Here is a 22068-nt window from a genome sequence, read left to right on the forward strand (position 1 = left end):
AACTCTGCATCCAAATGGGTATATATCTTTCCATTTCTCCTTTGCTTTTCACTTCTTTTCACAGCTTTGTAAGGCTTCCTCTTATGTATAAGACAGCCATTTTGCTTTTTTGCATTTTCCCCCCCTTGGGAATGATCTTTATCCCTGTCTCCTGTACAATGTCATGAACCTATGTCCATAGTTCATCAGGCACTCTGTCTATCAGATCTAATCCCTTAAATCTATTTCTCACTTTCACTGTATAATCATAAGGGCTTTGATTTAGGTCGTACCTGAATGGTCTAGTGGTTTTCCCTACTTTCTTCAATTTAAGTCTGAATTTGGCAATAAGGAGTTCATGGTCTGAGCCACAGTCAGCTCCTGGTCTTGTTTCTGCTGACTGTATAGAGCTTCTCCATTTTTGGCTGCAAAGAATATTATCAATCTGATTTCGGTATTGACCATCTGGTAATGTTCATGTGTAGAGTCTTCTTTTGTGTTGTTGGAAGAGGATGTTTGCTATGACCAGTATGTTCTTTTGGCAAAATTCTTATTAGCCTTTGCCCTGCTTCATTCTGTACTCCAAGACCAAATTTACCTGTTACTCCAGGTGTTTCTTGACTTTCTACTTTTGCCTTCCATTCCCCTATAATGAAAATGACGTACTTTTGCATGTTAATTCTAAAAGATCATGTAGGTCTTCATAGAACCATTCAATTTCAGTTTCTTCAGTATTACTGTTTGGGGCATAGACTTGGATTACCATAATATTGAATGGTTTGCCTTGGAAACAATCAGAGATCATTACTTCTTAACATAATGGGTTTACTTAAATCCATACCCTAACTGTAAGCTGACATTAAATTTCCTATTTTTAGTAAAATGAAATCATATTTATTTTGAAGGAGTATTTATAATGTTTAAATTACTAAGTGCAAAAGCTACACTTAACTACCAATGGGAAGCAAAATCACATGGAAAATTAATGTCAAGGAAATAATATACATACTTTAACACAAGTAAGTTTTGCTCAATCATGGTTGTACAACAAAGGATGAATACTAGGGATCTAATGTACTCTGTGATTGTGATGCTTGCATCCATAAAAGAAGCAGCATAATTGATTAAGAAAGCAAGAAATAGTCTCTGAAATGAATATTTGTAATAAACTCTTACATATTTGAAATACTGTTTTTTTCTAAGTCCTTTTTCTCTCTTTTCTTTGTTGATTTTAAATATTTACATTATAACTAAAGAAAAGTAGAAACCATTCATCTGCCTAAGTCAACTCCTCAGTTTCTTTTTTAATATACCGATTTTTAAAATAGTTAATTTATAATATTGTGTGAGTTTCGTGTATACAACAAAGTGGTCAGTTATACACATACATGTATATACATATTATACAAATAATCTGGAAAAGAATAGATACATGTTTATTATATATATAATATGCATATAGACAGATAATATGCATGTATATACATGTATATGGGAATCACTGGTGGCTCAGCTGTACAGAATCTGACTGTGAGACACTAGATGCAGGTTTGGCCTCTGGGCCAGAAAGAGCCCCTGGACAAGGAAATAGCAATCCACTCCAGTATTCTGGCCTGGGAAATCCCAAGGACAGAGGAGCCTGATACACTAGAGACCTTGGCGTCATAAGAGCATGACATGACTTAGCAACTAAACCACCACCATCATGTACATATATATACATATAATATACATGTATAGACATACACATGTATCTGTTCTTTTCCAGGTTATTTTCCCATATAGGCTATTACAGAATATTGAGTACAGTCTCTGGTGTTAAACAGTAGAACTTTGTTGTTTAGCTTCGAAGTTTCAATGAAAAAAAGCCTTAAGCAAAAATCTATCACTTGTCTCTCAGAACTGAAGAAATGTTTTAATAATGTGTGAACAGAAAGAGGGCATCATGATTACTGATTATTTTTAAAGCTTTGAAGAGATGATTCTTTGATATAGTATTCATATATTGTATCTTTTTTTGAACACATGTACTCAAAATATCACAGTTTGATTGCATTTGCCAGAACGCAAATGGCATTTACTCCTATCCAAAGAAAAAGTTTGACCAAAAATCCATTTCTTGTCTATAGCTTTCCCAAGGCTCAAGTTATACTTATTTAATGTAAACACAGCTCTTGATAAATAATCTGAGTTGTTCTTATGCAGATGTATGTTGGCTTAGCAAGGAGTCTGTCACCTTGATGACTGAATGAGACTGTTGTCTTCAAGGGCTGACACAAACACATCTTTACCTCTAAGTATTCTAGCCACTGCTTCATAGCTAACTGCATTTTTGGGAAGAAATAATATTGATTTTGACTCATATTTCTTTAATCATTATCAAAATTATTTGTAGAATGCCAATAATAGGTTATTAGCTTCTTTTTAAATATAGAATGTTACCAGGACTTTATAGAAAAATAGAGGAAAAGGGGAAATATCAAAATGTGTCATCATAATATTTTAAGTACTCAACCTCCATTTAAAGATTCAGCATTTATTTTCATAATTTAAAACTGAACATTTCCTGAAATAGGAAATTCTCCCATTTCTCACTCTCTCTTTCTTTCTCTCTCCCTTACAGTATACACCATTTGGGAAAGTGAGACATTTGTGAAAGCTGTTTAATAAATAAAATGACAATTAATTCACAGCTCAGTTACTGGGTAAAACTAATTTGAAAAACTATTGTTTTGGAGCAAACTAATCAATCCAAAGTCATAAAATATTTAGGTAGGAAGTCAGGTTGGAGCCCTAGGAGAAATCTTGGTACTCTGGCAGGAAGATATTAACAACTTAAACAGCCTGTCAAAGCATGTTTGATTTCCTAGGAGACATCCTTGTAAACAAGAGCATTTAAATGATGTGCATCATCATACTATACGTTCAAACTTACAGCTGTCTCTAGGAAGGAAAGCTATGCTACCATAATGTGTCATTACTCTACCCAGGTAGAGTTAATAATTGATGAGTAAAGAATGGCTCTCTCTGTTGTAACTCAAATTAAATATAAAAGAATCATTAATTCTTGAGTCCACTTATGGTTGAGTTGAACAGTTGAATGACAATCTCTCAGATTGGCCAAGGTTGTATATATGTTATGATTACTTTGCAGACAATTTCAGAAACTAAACCCTATAAATAATCATATCAATGTAATGTTGTTGTTTTGTCACTAAGTCATGTCTGATTCTTTGTGTCCCCATGGACTGAAGCCTGCCAAGGCTCCTCTGTCGATAGTATGTCCCAGGCGAGAATACTGGAGAGGGTTGCCATCTCCTTCTCAAGGGGATCTTCCTGCGGATCAAACCTGGTTTCCTGCATCGCCAAGTGAATTCTTAACCACTGAGCCACCTGGGAAGCCCAATAAAGTAGTAAAGACACTTTATTGACAACTGGATAATTGCAGTGCTACCTAAAACCACGTGTATCATCCAGGTTCCAAGAGATGCTCCTCAATATTCTTTCCCATTTTGGTCACAAAAACAGAGATCTCTTTGGAAATTTAACAATATGCAACTCTGATTAAGGGAAAAAAATAAAAATATCTATTTTTTTTAAAAAAAAAAAGCACATATATTGGAGGAAAGAGCCAAACAGTAAGCATTATATAGAAAATTATGTAATTGAATTGGCTTCTTGAATTATTTTATTTTCCTCCTGTTAGATAACAGTTCACAACACATTAATCGAACACCAACTAAATGCAAGATGTTTCACTGAAAAAAACTTTAGAATTGCAGAGACAAAACTCTTAAAGTTATCATATTAACTTGGTTTTCTTGATAAAATGTACTCATATAACGAATAGTATTATTATCCCTGTTATCAACATCATTGAAAATAATGTATATCAAAACATTCCAAAACATAAATTGCTAGTTATATTGCTAGCTGATTCAAGGTAAATTCAAATTAAAACATGGCATACTAGGATATCCATTATGTAATACTAAAAAAGATCTTTTAAACACTCTCATTACCCAAATTTCTGTCTCTGTTACTCTAGTGACAACAAATTGCTTTAAGTAGTTTCAATATATATACATTTAAAATCTTCTTTCTCTATTAAATATAATGTTCACTGAAAAAAATCATCTACTTTAATGAGTAATTATAATACCAACTCCCATGTAATCAATACAAATGACAAGGATACAGTTATGTATCAGCCTGCCTTCCCAGAAGGACTTGTAATTGCAGTATAGTAACTAGTCCATTGATTTCTGTTATAGAATTTCTAGCCATCTATGTGTTTTTAAACAACACAATTTTACTTTGCTTATTTTTAGAACACTGATTTTAAAAATCAAAGTTAATAAAATCCCCATGTTTTGCAGTTTGCATTTAAAAACTCTGGGGTTCATCTGTATATTTTTGCATGCAAGGAAAGCTTATCTTCAATATTGTTTTTAACTACATTTCAGACTACAGTATTATTTGTTTTACCAAAGTATAGATAGAAATTTGAATTATTTCAAGTTTGGGGCTATTTTGAATGATGTTGACATAAACATTCTTGTTCATGTTTCCTGGTGCCAAGTACCTAATTATCTCTGGTATATTCCTAGTAGTGGAACCACTGGGTCATAAGATATGAGTGTCTACTTACTTAGAATGTATGATTTCTTTCTTTTATTTTCACAAGTGTCCAAAGAATCACAAGATCCATCTTAAACTAAATGTTTATTGCTAACTCTGTCTTCCTTGATTATTGTGTGGACTAGAATAAGATAGCCACCTTCTGGTGTTTGCTATTATCAAGATGTTTTTAAGTCTGTATTGACTTTTTTCAACCTAAAACAAGTTATTTTGTTTATACCGACTATTTAGATTTATCAGAATGCTTTTTCGCCTTTGTTCTTTATTCCTTCTTTCTTCTCAAATCTTCTATCTGGACTCATTTGCTTTCTGCCAGGGCCTGCTGGTAGCATGGCCTTTGCTTGAAAATGAATTCAGAATATCCCATCATTACTAAATATATTTTGTTGGATGCAGACTCCTGGGATAGCTCTTTTCATTGGCAAGGTCACATCCCTCTGGTGCTGTAGGAGAGAAAGAGCTTTGGATCTGAGTTTAACACGGGGAAGATTTCTTGTCAGATGTACCACTGAGGGTGAGCCCTGGATCTTCACTTTTCCGTTTTGTTTCAGAGACAAACTCCAGAGCCCAGGTCAGCCTGAGTAATGAGAACCTTCACAGGCTCTCTCAAAGTTCATTAGTAGCTCTGGGTTGTCATTTGTTCCAGATTTTGGTTTCATACCTCCTTCTTATTTTTTCAGCTCTCAATCCACATAACATGTGCATAAATCCATATAAATGTGCATTTATTTTATTTCTATTTACATCGCATATATATGTACACTCAATTGTGCATAAATATAGGCATTTTTAATATTTTAAATGTATTTCAAGGGGATATTTTTAAGTTTACCTGTTTTCAATAGATGTTGTTATGAGCTGCATTCAGTTCAGTTCAGTCACTCAGTCATGTTAGACTCTTTGCGACCCCATGGACTGCAGCATGCCAGACTTCCCTGTCCATCACCAACTCCCGGAGCTTGCTCAAACTTATGTCCATCGAGTCAGTGATGCCATCCAACCATCTCATTGTCTGTCATCCCGTTCTCCTCCTGCCTTCAATCTTTCCCAGCATTAGAGTCTTTTCCAGTGAGTCAGTTCTTTGCATCAGGTGGCCAAAGTATTGGAGCTTCAACTTCAGCATCAGTTTTTCCAATGAATATTCAGGACTGATTTCCTTTAGGATTGACTGGTTTGATCTCCTTGAGTCCAAGGGATTCTCAGGAGTCTTCTCTAACACCACAGTTCAAAAGCATCAATTCTTTGGCACTCAACTATTTTTATAGTCCAACTCTTACATCCACATGTGGCAAATGGAAAAACCACAGCTTTGACTAGATGGACCTTTGTCGGCAAAGTAATGTCTCTGTTTTTTAATATGCTCTCTATGTTGGTCATAGCTTTTCTTCCTAGGAGCAAGCGTCTTTTAATTTCATGGCAGCAATCACCATCTGCAGTGATTTTGGAGCTCAAGAAAATAAAGTCTGTCACTGTTTCTATTGTTTCGCCATCTATGCACCATGAAGTGATGGGACCAGATGACATGATCTTCTTTTTTTAAATGTTGAGTTTTAAGCCAGTTTTTTCATTCTCCTGTTTCACTTTCATCAAGAGGCTATTTAGTTATTCTCTTTCTGCAATAAGGATGGTGTCATCTGTGTATCTGAAGTTATTGGTATTTCTCCAGGCTCCAAAATATACATGTTGTCATCCTAACCTCCAGAATGTGATTTCTTTGGGAATATGGTCTTTACAGAGGTAATTTGATTTGAAGGGGATTATACTGGAGGTGGGTGGCTCCTGATCCAACATAATGAGTGTCTTTAGAGGAGGCTAGATGAGGACACAGATGCATGAACAAGGAAAAGGCCGTGTGGACTTAAAGGCAGACCCTGGAGATACTCCTACAAACCAGGTAACACCAAAGACAGCAAGCCAACCGGAGTGCCAGAGACAGACTTCCTCACAGCCTCCAAAGGAAGCACCCACTGACACCCTGAATCCAATGTCTACCCTTCAGAACCAGCGGACAATAAACCTCTGGTGTCTGAGCCACCCAACTGTGGTACATTTTGCAGGCACTTTAGAAAACTAACACAGATGAGTTTTAATAATTTTTTCCAATATTACCAGAACCACAGACAAAAAAACACTTACTCGCACCTTTGTGAAGGGAGTGACTTGTTTGTGTTTCACACAGAGACCAGGATGTCTCTCCATCTCTTTCTTCCCTTCCTTCATCTTTTCCTTCCCTCCCTCCCTCCTTCCTCTTTCTTTCTTTCCTTCCTTCCTTTCCTCCCTTCCTTTATTCCTTCCTTATTTCTTTCTCTTCTTTGCTTCCTAACCCTCAAACCTTCTCTATTACTTTAACATCTTGTCCCATCTTATTGTGCACACACCTTCAATGTTGTAAGATACATACAGAAAACCATCCTAGCTAACAAAGTAGATTGTAGACCACACATCTGACAGTCAAAGAAAATATCAAAAGAAGATAAATAAATTAACACTTAATATAATTCTTCCTAAAAAGTAGATAATAGCTTTTGATAACCCAAGTTATAGGAAGGTACTCAATTGTCAAAAGGTGAATCAACCCCTCTCAACCTTGACTTTTAAATATAAATGGTGTTAGGCAGTGTGTTGTTCCAATAGGGCTGCTGGTACAAGGACCACAGAATCAGGGGCTTAAACAACAGAAATTTACTTCTCATAGTCCTGAAGGCTGAATGTCCAAGACCAAGGTGTAGGCGGGACTAGTTTCTTCTGAGGCTGCTGTCCTGAATGTGCAGATGGCCATCTTCTCCCTGTGTTCTTACATGGTCTTCTCTCCTTCCTTAGTAAAGTCATAGCCCACAAGGCTCCTCAGTCCATGGGATTTTCCAGGCAGGAATACTGGAGTCAGTTGCCATTTCCTTCTCCATCTCTCCTTCCTTATCTGTGTCCTAAACTCCTCTTGTTTGGGGGGCACCAGGCAAGCTAGATTAAAGCCCATGCTAATGACCTCATTTTAACTTAATTACATTTTTAAAGACACTGTCTTCAAATATGGTTACCTGCTGATATACTAGAGGTTAGGACTTTAAGATACAAATTTTAAGGGGAGCACAATTTAGCTGTAACAGGCATAGAGAATGTAAAATATCTAACAAAAATGCAAATGCAATTACAAGTATGATAATAGCTATTATTATTATTATTACAATCATTCTAGAAAACACTAATGTAAAAATACTAATAACTACCTAAGATGAAGCTTCATATCTTGGTCAAAGATAAAATATCATTAACATTCACAGAAGAGAATAAAATATTAGAAAAATATATGAATGAAACTTATTTGTATACCTATTAACAGGGCTAGTCATTTACATTCAAGCAGAATCTTTGGATTATCAGAGTCCCCCTAAGCTAAATGCAAGTCCCATGTGTAAAGTACTACACACCTTATTAACAGTTACCATCAAAACTCCTTCAAATAAAAGCAATCATATTTAACTGATCTGTAGAGCAGTTAAAGTTCTGTGTAATGATAACCCATGTCTATCTATGCAAATATCTTTAATCTCTATTTCAGGATGTTACACCTTTTGTCTTTTGGTGGAGGAATACTGACTATAACACTGATGGGAGTTTTTAACTGGAGTTAATATTATTCTTTGCAATATAAGATCCAATACAAATCTTGCATTTTCTGTGTAAGTCATATAACACTCCTATTTTCTATTCTATGTTATCTATATGTGTACCACATATTTGTCTATAATAAATATATGCTTACTACAGTCAATATTATATACCATATACTTAACTCTCAGAAAGATATATGTCTATTTATTTATTTATTATGCATGTACTCAATTATTTATACTTTTAGTCACTGATTTTTTTAAATGACTATTTTTATGACCTCATGTTATCATTACATATGATATTATTTGATTACTGTTTATTTCCTGTGTTTACTCATAAATTCTTCAAATTCAGACATTCCACAAGGAAACTATTCTAATGCTTTATCTTCCTGAAATGCAGCGGTGGTGGTTTAGTCCCTAAGTTACATCCAGTTCTTTGAGACCCCATGGACTGTAGCCTGCCAGATTCCTTTTCCATGGGACTTTCCAAGCAAGAATACTGGAGTGGATTGTCATTTTCTTCTCCAGAGAATCAAACCCAAGTCTCCCACCTGGCAGGTATTTTTACCACTGAGCCACCTGGGAAGCCTTCCTGAAATAGGCGTGATCCTATTTTTATACAGTATTTGTCATGGACTGCTTTGTGTCCCCCTAAAATTTAGTGCCAGGGTGATGGTGTTTGAAGATGGGGACTCTGCAAGTTAGTTAGGTTTAAACGAAGCCCTGAAGGTGGGAGCCTCGCAATGGGATTTTTGTCCTTATAAAAAGACTCTGGAGAGCTTTATCCTTCACCTCTAGTGCCCCCAAAAAGGAGGTCCAATGAACACACAGCAAGATGGTGCTCATTCACAAGGCAATTCAAACCTCAGAATGGAACCTAGGTTACAGGCATCTTGATCTTGGACTTCCAGCCTCCAGAAACGTATGAGATAAATTCCTATTGTTTAGGCCAGCCAGTCTGTGAAATTTTATGATGACATCTGAAAATAAGTTAGGTCTTTTAAGTTGTTTTTTATCTTATGTGTTTGTTCTGTTTTGTAGGTTCCACAAATGGAAGGATTATTTCTATCATTTCTAGTATTTGTTTGTCATCCTAGAACAGCAGTGCACACATGCTTGGGCAATGGAATCACAGCATCTAAGGTGCACTGCCAGAAGTCTCAAACTATCCTGGTTTGCAAACACCAGAATGGTTTGAGATTTCATTTATTCAACTGTTTACATGGTCAGGATTTCTTAAGAGTAATGTGATCAGAGAGATAAATCATTTTGGGGAAGAATCAATCAGTATAATGGTTTTTAGATGATGATGTCTCATAACCTAGATTTGTTATGTCTTATTGCATATTTGTTCAAGATATCTCATCGTTCAAAATGACTTGTTTGGCAATTTTCAAAGAAAACTGTCGCAGCTAGAGTCAAAAGTTTTATCTTGTGGATTCCAGCGTTGATTCTAAGGAATCGCTTGAATCCTTAATGCTACTTGCATCTGAGGGATTCGTCAACCCAGGAAATGATTAGATTCAAAACCAAGGGCTCTTTCTGCGACCTCTGTCCATATTAGGTCAAGTGTATTTACGAGCATCTCAGGAGTGGCTCTTTTAATAGGCTACTTTTGAATAGATTCCACCAGCATCCTGGATGTTATCCAGCTGCTTCCCCCATCTCGGTTGGGGCTCTGTTTTCTTTCTTTCTTTACAACTATCATTATTTGAGTTTTCCCTGTTTAGAGTTTCTTAACTTTCTTCAGAGTTTATTTAAATCTATTAAATCCCTTTCATTTCCACTTCTCCTTTCAGCCCATGTTTTCGTATAGAGAGGATTGTTTTAAAAAATATCTTCCAAATTCTCTTGAGCTAATAATATAGAAACTGATGGTGTCATCTTTTCCTTGAAACACACAAACAGTAACCTTAGGTATGAAACCTACCTTTCACAGGAACCATTTCTTCATACATAACTGGCATTCCTGAGTCACAATGTGACCAGGTAGAGGAGTCGACCTTGAGCCTGTGGTAAGTTATGTGAATCTGAATTTCACCTGTGCATATTTCCTCCTTTTGCCATTGCATGCATCATGGAATTTAGGACAGTGCACCTAGACTGGGGACTAGTATTTAATATAACATCTGCAGGAACCCAGCCCACTTGCTTTATAAAAGTGCATGGACCTGAATAACAAGCTGCTGCACACTTGAGCATTAGACTTCTGAATCCCTGCAAGTCTGTAACTTTGCTTAGACCAGAAATAGCCATGCAAGTGGAATATGGCCACAGACTTTGTAGTTCAAGATCACACTGAAGCAATTTTGTACCCTCACACCAAGTGTGAAACCTATCTGCCAGTGTTTGGTTAAAGGGTGGGTGGAGATTGCCCTATGAAATGTGAGAAAAGAGGAAAATCTCAATGTTTGATCACTTTAATATCCATCTAGCACAGAATCTGGCATATTTAGGGAGATGGTGTGTTTTTACTGAATGAGTTAATTAAAAAAATGCATCCTAATTACGATCCAGGTATTTAATGCTCACCCAGATCTTGTTCTGCTCTTTTTCTGGTCACATAGAAAGTCTAAATCTTCCAAGTGCTATTTCCATTAGGCGAGACTGTTGACTACATGTAGGCAGCGGGGTGTGAGAAAAGTGGTGTGCATCATTTCTGGGCCAAGGTGTTTAAGAACCTGCCTACTACACTCTTCATACTCTTTCCCTGCTGTTGGCATCCCGGGAGAGCATTGTCCTAAGACCAGGGATGCTGAACCTGCATCACTGCCTCCAGGAGCTTTCTCTGGAGGGGTGGTCTACCTACATGTAATTTCAAGCTTTTCTTTGTACAGTCAATGACATTTTGACCTTATTTTGTTAGCCTTCTGTTACACTGATGCATACCACTGCTTTTATGCCTGCTAATTCTATCTCCAGTGTGAAATCACAGAGCCACATTAGCAGACTCTTAAGTGTTCACTGTTGATTATTAGCATATATGCATCATCCTTGAGAAATTCAGGGAAAAACCACACTTGCTTAGTGTGTAAACCAAGTCAATAAATTTCCTGTAAAATCCTGACTGTAAGCTCAAAATTTTCCTTTACTTATAAAACTACTATTGACAATGTGGTGAGTAAATTTTTTTCAACAAACTGTGGGACTTGATTTTGGAAAGCAGAGTCTCAATTAGAGAAAAATCCATGATAAACATAACAAATGTCACAGTCAAAAATAAGGAACAAGTACATAATAGGTGATGATTGCTTGGTCCGGGAAAAGGAATTAATTAAATATGCATTACCCTAACTTTTTATTTCAATAATTGAAACTATTTTAGATTTTCAATTAAGAAATGACTCATGCTTTAGTAGTGTTTTTATATTTCCACAGCATACATTTTTAAAAATATTATAGAAATATAGTTTATTTGTACTATTGTGTTAGTTTCTGCTCTATAGCAAAGTGATTTAGTTATATATATATACACACACACATATATTTACATATATATGTATATATATTCTTTATTATATTCTTTTCCAGTAGAAGTTATGACAGAGAATTGAGTATAGTTCCCTGTACTATATAGTAGAGCCTTATTGTTATCCATCCTATATATAGTAGTTTACCAATGCTAACCCCAAACTCCCAATCTTTCCCCCACCCTTGGCAATTGGGAGTCTGTTCGCTGTGTCTGAGTCTACTTCTCTTTCACAGATAAGTTCATTTGTATCAATTTTTAGATTCCACATGTAAGTGATCTCATATGATATTAGTCTTTCTCTTTCTGACTTCACTTAGTATAATAATATCTAGGTCCATCCACACAGCATACATTTTCACTGCTTTCTGAAGTGTAGTAGAAAGCCGCATTGTAACGCATGTAACAATGGAAACAAACAGACAAGAACTGCTTTAAAGACAAAGGGAAGAGTTAATTTAGGTGAGTGAGAGTTGGGTTATACAGAATTATTTTTAGATTTTACCTAGAGTGTTGATTTTAAAGATAAAATTTCTCAACACCTCATGAGAAATGTGAAAGGTGAAAAGGCTGGAGAAGCTGGGTTAGGACACAGAACACAGAATAGATGTGGTTTGTTTCCATTTTTGTTTTACTTTTAATGGCCAAAACTTTGGAAGCAAAGGCAGAAGGGAAATGAGAAATAAAGATCTAAAAGGCTGTTTGAATTTAGAATTCAAACTTAGAGTTGGAATTAAGGTACTATTTATTCACCAAATAATCAAAAGTGATTTTATAAGTGATGGAAAATTTTGAACATAAGATTAAAACTTTACAGGCAATTTATTGAATTAGTTTGACAAGTTAGGTGAAATGTACACTCTACATAACAAATTTCACTCAGCATAATTTTTTGAGTTAGGAATTATTTCAGTTTTGCAGTTGAAAAAATAAGTTAAACTTCTAAGCTCTCTAAGGTAATAAAGATGGAGCTTGGATTTAAAACTTTATATGTTTGATTTTAAGGTTTTTAATATTTCCAGTGGATCTCATAGCTCTTCTTAGAAATCATCTTTGCTAACCTTTTAAGAGAAGCAAGTGATATCCCACATATTTATAGACAAACAGAAGCAGACATTAAGTGTCCTAAGTCCTTTCTCAGGACTCATTCAGATAAGACAAGGCTCGGTTTCCAGACTGAAGTTTAAGGAGGGAAAGAAAAAGTTTAATAAATATTTGGCATGCTATAAAAAACACAGATGCTATAGTATATGGATAAGACTTTAGTTTTCATACAATAAAATGGAAAATAATACCTCCCCTGCAGGATTTTTGTAGACATAAGTGATAATGTATATTGCTTGGAATGGTGTCTGGCTCATGCTAAGGAATCAATGGGTGATAGTTATTTTCACATCTTTTTACACCTTGCCATTTGGAATGAATGCAGCCCATGGTTTTTCTGTTCACATAAAAAGTGGAAGTAACCAGGGTAAAGTTAATAGAAGTCAGATGAATTGGATGACATCAAGACAGGAACAGATATGGCTGTATTTTTCTACAGAAGTAAAATCAGACCGTAGCATTTAAAAAGTATAACAACATCAGATAAGACATTGAAGACAAAATTTGACGGAGCTTGGCCGCAGCCACTGCATGACCACCATGCCTGCCTCCCAGCAGCAGAGAGGAGAGCACGGGGGGAAGTACCCCTTCCTCCGGGATGGGGGCATGACTCCAATGCTTGCCCTGCTCCACTGGCTTCCCACGAAAGCAGACTAGGAGTCAGCTGATGGAAGTGGATTCCTCTTCCAGGGCAGAGCCGCTCCCTCTTCCCAGGTAAGCTAAGTTTTACAGGTCACTGTGGTTGTAGATGCCACTGCAAATACTCCAGCACCAGCACTCCAAATATTCCTGAAATTTATAAGTTGTAAATGCTTTACACCAACCTTTCAGGTATTCGTAGGATGGTCTGTGAAAAGTAATAAAGTTTTCTACTGGCTAACTAAGCTATTGGTTCTGAGCTCAAAACCAACCTTCCAGATTCTAAAGCTGCTGGGGCTGAAAGTCCAGACCGCACTTCTCTTTGCCAGCACTCCTATCAATCTCTGCCCAGAAAGGGCGCTAGAGAGTGATGAAGCCCCACAAAGGGACTGACCCTTGCTTAACTGTTGGTTTCTCTTCCCACCAGCATGCCTCACTTCTGTGTCTTGGAAATGGTGGTTTTTTCCAAAGTCAGTACATTTTCTATGTTGAATTTTTCCATTACTTGCAGCACTGGCCCAAGGATGCCTGCTCTAAACAACAGCATCATCGCCCTGATACCGCTGCCCACTGGGTACCATTGCCACGGGGTCCAGGTGCTTGGACCCAGCCTCTGATGCAAAGACAGGTGCTCCGTGGAGCCCGCCCCCATTTAGAGGTCAGAGTTTCCCTCCAGGGGCCACTCCTTCAAACTGGCAAAGTTTTAATCATGCTATGGTATGTGTGTGCTAAGTCACCAGTCATGTCTGACTCTTCGCTGACCTATGGACTGTAGACTGCCAGGCTCCTCTGTTCTTGGGATTCTCCAGGCAAGGATACTGCAGTGGGTTGTCATGCCTTCCTCCAAGGGATCTTCCTGACCCAGGGATCGAACCCGATTTAACCATGCTATCTGACCTCTTTTCATCATTTCCCCAACTCTAGCGGGGGTGATTGTTTCCTATGGTCATTGCCTCTCTGACACTTTCTGTGCAGAGAAGCGTGAATATAGTGGACCTGAGATGCTGTCATTAGAGCATCCTGCCTGCAAGACTGGCCCTTGACTGGAACTTGGATTTACAAAAGGGTCCCCTGAGAAAAGTGGCTTGTGGTGCCCTTACCTATGCAAGTATTGTGGCTTATCTTGAGCACCCACTTTCTTTCAGGGAGTCAGAAATTTGAGTGCATGAGAGGCAGCAAGGTCATGTCCAATAAACATCCAGGGTTCTGAGTGTCTAATGAGAGTCTCTAGTCAACAGAGTTACATATATTAGGGTGGCAGTGGAAATCTCTGACCCTTCTTAGATTTCTTTTTTTCCTCCATACCTAGGTAATAATTCTTTGAATTAAATTTACTCTGTTAACATACCTTGTATAGATTAAGCTCTAACCTGAAATGATTTTATAGCAGGGTTTTCACAGCACATCTTGTATGTGCACCAGGATTACCTGGATAGTGTGCTTACCAGGGCAACTCAGTCAGAGGAAGCAGGGGAGGGATCAGGGTATCTGGTTTAACATGCACCCTGATGAAGATCTTTATAAATAAATCTGGGAAACTTTTCTCAATGATGTCAAGTAAGGTTTTTTTTTTTTGTTTTTAATACCTGAGAACATTTTCACAGTAAATATTCTTGCCTTCAAAAAATGAAGGTACTTCTTTTCATGAGCATATCATTGCCAAATGCTTGGACTCATATCTGTGAGTACTCACTACACTGGTAAATCACTTTATGACCATACTAGTTATTCATAGAATCTGAGGGTAATGTCTACTTCGGGTTTATTCCAAGGTCTTTGATAAAGTCCATAGAAACTGAATTGTGAAAGTGGACGCTGGTCCAGTAAGAGGTCTTTCTGTGAAATCCTAGAGGGATAGCATGCAGATGTGGGAGGAGGCTGAAGAGGAAGGGGATATATGCATACATATGGCAATTCACATTGCTGTATGGAAGAAACCAACAAAACATTGAGGCAATTATCCTCCAATTAAATTTAAAAAATTTTTTTAATGGCAGAAATATTTTTAAAATTTTCTAGAAGACCCAAAGAAAATATGCTCAATGAGGATATAGATACTAAATGCTTCTAAATATTTTCTGTGGCATTGATAACATTTTTCCAAAAAATTGGCAGAGCAAGGATAAAGACCATAAAATTAAAAAACCCATGACATGCAAATGGGATGTATAAATATTAATTTAAAAGAATATATAATCTCCTTTTCTCTTTTGAATACATCAGTTCAGTTCAGTTCAGTTCAGTCACGCAGTCGTGTCCGACTCTTTACAACCCCATGGACTGCAGAACGCCAGGCTTACCTGTCCATCACCCAACTCCCAGAGTTTATTCAAACTCATGCCCATTGAGTGGGTGATGCCATCCAACCATATCATCCCTGTCATCCCCTTCTCCTCCCACCTTCAATCTTTCCCAGCATCAGGGTCTTTTCAAATGTGTCAGTTCTTCCCATCAGGTTGCCAAAGTATTGGAGTTTCAACTTCAACATCAGTCCTTCCAATGAATATTCAAGACTGATTTCCTTTAGGATGGACTGGTTGAATCTCCTTGCAGCCCAAGGGACTCTCAAGAGTCTTCTCTAACACCACAGTTCCAAAGCATCAATTCTTTGGCATTCAGCTTTCTTTATTGTCCAGCTCTCACATGCACATATGACTACTGGAAAAACCATAGCCTTAACTAGACAGACCTTTTGGCAAAATAATGTCTCTGCTTTTAAATATGCTGTCTAGGTTGGTCATACCTTTCCTTCTAAGGACTAAGCGTCTTTTCATTTCATGGCTGCAGTCACCATCTGCAGTGATTTTGAAGAACAAAAAAATAAAGTCTGCCACTGTTTCCACTGTTTCTCCATCTATATGTCATGAAGTAATAGGACTAGATGCCATGATATTAGTTTTCTGAATGTTGAGCTTTAAGCCAACTTTAACACTCTCTTCTTTCACTTTCATCAAGAGGCAGTGATGAAGTTCTTCTTTAGTTCTTCTTCATTTTCTGCCATTAGAAGGGTGGTGTCATCTGCATATCTGAGGTTATTGATATTTCCACCAGCAATATGGATTCTAGCTTGTGCTTCATCCAGCCCAGTGTTTCTCATGATGTACTCTGCATAAAAATTAAATAAGCACGATGACAATATACAGTCTTGATGTATTCTTTTTCCTATTTGGAACCAGTCTGTTGTTCCATGTCCAGTTTTAACTGTTGCTTCCTGACCTGCATACAGATTTCTCAAGAGGCAGGTCAAGTGGTCTGGTATTCCCATCTCCTTCAGAATTTTCTACAGGTTATTGTTATCCACACAGTCAAAGGCTTTGTCATAATCAATAAATCAGAAATAGACATTTTTCTGGAACTCTCTTGCTTTTTTGATGATCCAAAGGAGGTTGCCACTTTGATCTCTGGTTCCTCTGTCTTTTCTAAAACCAGCTTGAACATCTGGAATTTCACGGTTCACGTATTGCTGAAGCCTGGCTTGGAGAATTTTGAGCATTACTTTACTGGTGTGTGGTAGTTTGATCATTCTTTGACATTGCCTTTCTTAGGGATTGGAATGAAAACTGACCTTTTCCAGTCCTGTGGCCACTGCTGAGTTTTCCAAATTTGCTGGCATATTGAGAGCAGCACTTTCACAGCATCATCTTTTAGGATTTGAAATAGCTCAACTGGGATTCTATCATCTCCACTAGCTTTGTTCATAGTGATTCTCACTAAGGCCCACTTGACTTCATATTCCAGGATGTCTGGCTCTAGGTGAGTGATCACACCATTGCAGTTATCTGGGTCATGAAGATCTTTTTTGTATAGTTCTTCTGTGTATTCTTGCCACCTATTCTTAATATCTTCTGCTTCTGTTAGGTTCATGTCATTTCTGTCCTTTATTGTGATCATCTTTGCATGAAATGTTCCCTTGGTATCTATAATTTTCTTGAAGAGATCTCTAGTCTTTCCCATTCTATTGTTTTCCTCTATTTCCTTGCATTGATCACTGAGGAAGGGTTATCTCTCCTTGCTATTCTTTGGAACTTTGCATTCAAATGGGTATATCTTTCCTTTTCTCCTTTGCTTTTCACTTCTCTTCTTTTCACAGCTATTTCTAAGGCCTCCTCAGACAGCCATTTTGCTTTTTCAAATTTCTTTTTCTTGGGGATGGTCTTGCTCCCTGATTCCTATACACTACCATGAACCTCTGTCCATAGTTCATCAGGCACTCTGTCAATCAGATCTAGTCCCTTAAATCTATTTCTCACTTCTACTGTATAATCGCTAGGGACTTGATTTAGGTCATACCTGAATGATCTAGTGGTTTTCCCTATTTTCTTCAATTTAAGTCTAAATTTGGGTATAAGGAGTTCATGATCTGAGCCACAGTCAGTTCCCGGTCTTGTTTTTGTTGCCTGTATAGAACTTCTCCATCTTTGGCTGCAAAGAATATAATAAACCTGATTTCGGTGTTGGCCATCTGGTGATGTCCATGTGAATACATAAACATGTGTATTACTCACACCTTTTCTCCTTTCTGAATTATCAGCTTGGATTGGCAATTATGATAGACAGTTTAAGGAATGAAAAAGAAATCTGCTTGCTAAGGGTCATAAAATCATGCTTTAAGTTCGGACAGAGGCGTGGCATGTGGTGAACTCATTAACCATCCTGACTTTTAAAGCAAAGCTTCAGCAAATTGCACAACTCAAAGGCACTCCCTAAGAATTGGGGATGAAACTGGATACTTCAAGAAGCTCTCTGACATTAATCCTTTGTCTGTTGCTTCGTTTGCTATTATTTTCTCCCAATCTGAGGGCTGTCTTTTCACCTTGCTTATAGTTTCCTTTGTTGTGCAAAAGCTTTTAAGTTTCATTAGGTTCCATTTGTTTATTTTTGCTTTTATTTCTAAAATTCTGGGATGTGGGTCATAGAGGATCCTGCTGTGATTTATGTCGGAGAGTGTTTTGCCTATGTTCGCCTCTAGGAGTTTGATAGTTTCTGGTCTTACATTTAGATCTTTAATCCATTTTGAGTTTATTTTTGTGTATGGTGTTAGAAAGTGTTCTAGTTTCATTCTTTTACAGGTGGTTGACCAGTTTTCCCAGCACCACTTGTTAAAGAGGTTGCCTTTTTTCCATTGTATATCCTTGCCTCCTTTGTCAAAGATAAGGTGACCATAGGTTCGTGGATTTATCTCTGGGCTTTCTATTCTGTTCCGTTGATCTATATTTCTGTCTTTGTGCCAGTACCATACTGTCTTGATGACTGTGGCTTTGTAGTAGAGTCTGAAGTCAGGCAGGTTGATTCCTCCAGTTCCATTCTTCTTTCTCAGGATTACTTTGGCTATTCGAGGTTTTTTGTATTTCCATACAAATTGTGAAATTATTTGTTCTAGTTTTGTGAAAAATACCGTTGGTAGTTTGATAGGGATTGCATTGAATCTATAGATTGCTTTGGGTAGTATAGCCATTTTGACAATATTGATTCTTCCAATCCATGAACACAGTATATTTCTCCATCTGTTTGTATGACAAAAACTACTGTAATGATGTAATGTAATTAGCCTCCAACTAATAAAAATAAATGGGAAAAAATAAAAATAAAAAAATAAATAAACAGCAGAGCCAAGCTTCCCATACAGATGCCCCCAGAAAAAAAAAAAAAAGAAGAAGCTCTCTGACTGAAGGCATTTGCTTCAGATTACACTGTTCCAGAGAAGAGCTGCAGGTATCTGGGCATTGTTCAGACCTGTTCTTTTTTTTTTTTTTTCTCTTTCTCTTTAGAGGAAATACCCCAGATCTTTTCCAACACTTAGCCAAATATTAATGAAAAGAAAAATACAAACATATAGGAATGGACTTGGTTATAGGGCACAGGTTCTTTGAGTGTGGTCAATATGTTTTAAGTATCTTCCATTGCTTTTGGACCAGACACTGGGGGTACAACCTTGCATTCTTCACAAAAACATCCCTTAAATTACCTCATTTTTAAAAATGATACCAATGTCAGTGTTTGGGATGGAATGATTGTGTTTCTCAAAATGACAAAATGCAAGAAATTAAGCATCCCTAGCTGTTTTCTACTGAAAACCTACAATATCCTCCTTTATTATGTTGGCTACCAAATACACCACACACATCCTTAATGTAAGACATCTTCTGCCCTGGAACGACTATGTACTATGTGCTAAGTTATTTCAGTTGTGTTCAACTCTCTTTGATCCCTTGGGCTATAGTCTGCCAGGCTCCTCTGTCCATGAGATTCTCCAAACAAGAATACTGGAATGGGTTGCAGTGCCCTCTTCTAAGGGATCTTTACAACCCAGGGATAGAACCCACATCTCTTACATCTCTTGCATTGGAAGGTGGGGTCTTTACGTACGACTAGTGCCACCTGGAAAGCCACCCCCTAAAAAAACTGTATTTGAATTTTATTCTGAGATACTTTAAATATCATTTCAACAAATAGATAATTTAAAAATCATGAGGATATCCTTCTAAAATCTGTCACATCTTGGTCCTGTCTGGGAGAGTTTCTTTGTTAACACCCAGGTCCTTCACCTCTTTTCTGGGCAAGTGTCTCAGTTTCATCCATAGCAACATCATTTTCAAAGCAGATGACCTTTTCTTTGGAGACTAAAAGCTCCTTGTCAGTTTCCTAACATAACACTTTTTATTATTCCTCTTGCAAAACTGTACTTTACTACTTAACTACTCCAGTTTCCTGCATGAGACAAGCCTTCAGCTCTCCACTAATTTGCCAGAATAGATGAGCAGTGGCCCTGAGTCACCAGGAATTTCCAGTTTGGTTACCAGATCTAACCACTTCCAGGGTACTCTTGTATGAATCATTTAGGTTTTTACTTTCCCCTCTGTCATTCTTCAGATGTTCCTCTGCAATCATGTCCCCTCAGCTTTATAACAAAAATCTGCACCATACTTTCAATAACTGTAGCAGACCACTCCAGCCTGAAATAAAAATTGTTCTCTGACACTTGAGCAAGTAGAAGTCTTTCTCTGAGTGCTTGCTGTGTCTCAGGGCTGTGAGCCTGCAGGCATGCCCTTCAGTGGCTCTCAAGATGTGCCTCTATTTTAAATAGAGGGCAGGGCCACGAAGGCCATAACACATCCAGCATCACTGTGAGCCAAGATAAAATGCTAATGGAAGTGGTGAGACTTTTGCCTCGTGAAGTTGAAAACAAGAGCTATTTGTACTTTAAACTCTAGTGTGGACTTACAGCACATGTAATTCTAGAATAGCCATTGAGTTATGAGGAACAGATTAAGGGACAGAAGAGAACTATTCTGGGAGAGGTGCTATACTTCTAGAAGATTCTCTCCATTCTGCTTCTTTCTCCAAATTATATGCTGCATACCTATTTTTGCTGTTGTCCAAGCCATGGTGTCCATGCAAACCAGAAAAATACCCATGCAGCAGCAAGCCAGGACACTCTTACTGGTGCACTAATCCAGGTTGACCATGACAATATATTTCTAAATCAGATTATTTAATAGGACATAAAAATGGAAAGAGGAAAATCAAATGCAAATTAGTTACATATTCAGTGTTTCAAAGCACTGCCTTAATCCAGTTGTTTAAAAGATAAATCTATTCATTTTTATATTTTTGAATTATTTTTGTTGTTCAGTCACTAAGTCGTGTCCAACTTTTTTGCCCTCCAGACTCGCCTGTCCGTGGGATTTCCCAGGCAAGAATACTGAAGTGAGTTGTCATTTCCTCCTCCAGGGTATCTTCCCAACCCAGGGATCAAACATGCATCTCCTGCTTTGGCAGGTGAATTATTTACCACAGAGCCACTGGTGACATACAGATTTAACTCTAATATTACATTCAATCTATCCTTGTCTTTCCTCCATTAAATCCATATTTTATCTTTCTGTAAGTAGGAGCCTTGATTCTGAAATGTTGCTATTAAAGTTTCTTTTACTGAAAAGTGCAATAAAATGAAGGTGCCCACTTAAAATTTGCCAATTCAAAAATTCAGATCTTTATAACTATGAGAAGTTCTATAGGTGATTCATTTCTTATATGGTGACAGTGTTTTAGGTCCTGACTCTTTGCATCTTAGGAAGATGATGGAACATCTTAGCTTCTGGTTCATACTCTGCAGTAGCCCCACATCTGACTCAGAATAAAACCAGAGCATTGACAGCAGGCTCCACACACTGATGTTACCTATCTCCCCAGGTGACTCCTGACTCAACCACTGCTCTCCATCCTAGCCACTCCAGTCTCCTTGGAATCCCTGCAGTTTGACACATGCTCCTGTTTGGGGGCATTTTCACTGGTGGTTTCCCCTGCCTGAAGCTGCTTTCTCTGGCTAATTCTCTCATGCCTTATATTTGCTTTAAGATTACCTTTCTGATGAAGACTACCACTCCATTTTTAATGATAAGCCCCTCCATATCCCAGTTCTTTCAAATCTTTTCAAATCAAACTATCAAGATAAAGTTTACCCTGCTCTGTGTTTGGTTGATTTCCATGGCATTCAATGGCTTATAAAAACATCATGTAATTACTTACACATTTAATTTTGTTGTGTGATGTTTGTCTGCATCCCCATGGAATGTAAATAGCAAAGGAGTAGAGCTGTTGTGGTCTGAACATTTGTGTCCC

Source organism: Odocoileus virginianus, chromosome 12 (genome assembly GCF_023699985.2).
Source record: "Odocoileus virginianus isolate 20LAN1187 ecotype Illinois chromosome 12, Ovbor_1.2, whole genome shotgun sequence".
NCBI classification, from domain to species: Eukaryota; Metazoa; Chordata; class Mammalia; order Artiodactyla; family Cervidae; genus Odocoileus; species Odocoileus virginianus.